Raw genomic sequence first — 653 nt, forward strand, 5'->3', positions numbered from 1 at the left:
ATTCCTAATGAACTATCTAATACTGAAAGTAAACAAAAGGGATCCTCCGAAATGCAAATAGGATCACCAACAGACTCTGAACTGCTCACTGGATCAACGATACGCTGGATGCCGATCCTAGTTACCTGCGTCTGCATCATAATACGATACAAGCCAACTGGCATCAGTGCATTGAATGTACGAGTATGCGAGTTGGAATGCTAAACACAACATAGGGTTGAAAAGAATCTGAAAGGAACTGAAGAACTTACCTGGCTCAACTCAACTCAACATAACTGAACTCATTTCAATATAAAGCAGTTTAAAACAAGTGCAATATAAAGAAAAGCTAGTTTAAAACATGATGTCAACTCTATGTGTATGCAAAGATACAAATAACTCCGAGATGTATGTAAAAATACAAATAAACTGATGTATATAAAAATAACAAAGTACTGCTATGGGAGTTTCTGTAACTGACAACCATCACATAAGAGCTATTGTGATGATACAACGATCTCCCTCACGCTGCCAACACATCCTATACCCTGCCAAGGGTATATGACCTAAATTACTAAGTGGATCCACTAGTCTATGCGAAAAGGATTCATCTAAAAAGTATGACCCTTTTCTACCCATGATGGCTACATGGTTTACGGAGACTTGAGTTAATA

This window comes from Solanum tuberosum, unplaced genomic scaffold (genome assembly GCF_000226075.1).
Source record: "Solanum tuberosum cultivar DM 1-3 516 R44 unplaced genomic scaffold, SolTub_3.0 scf00348, whole genome shotgun sequence".
Lineage (NCBI taxonomy): Eukaryota > Viridiplantae > Streptophyta > Magnoliopsida > Solanales > Solanaceae > Solanum > Solanum tuberosum.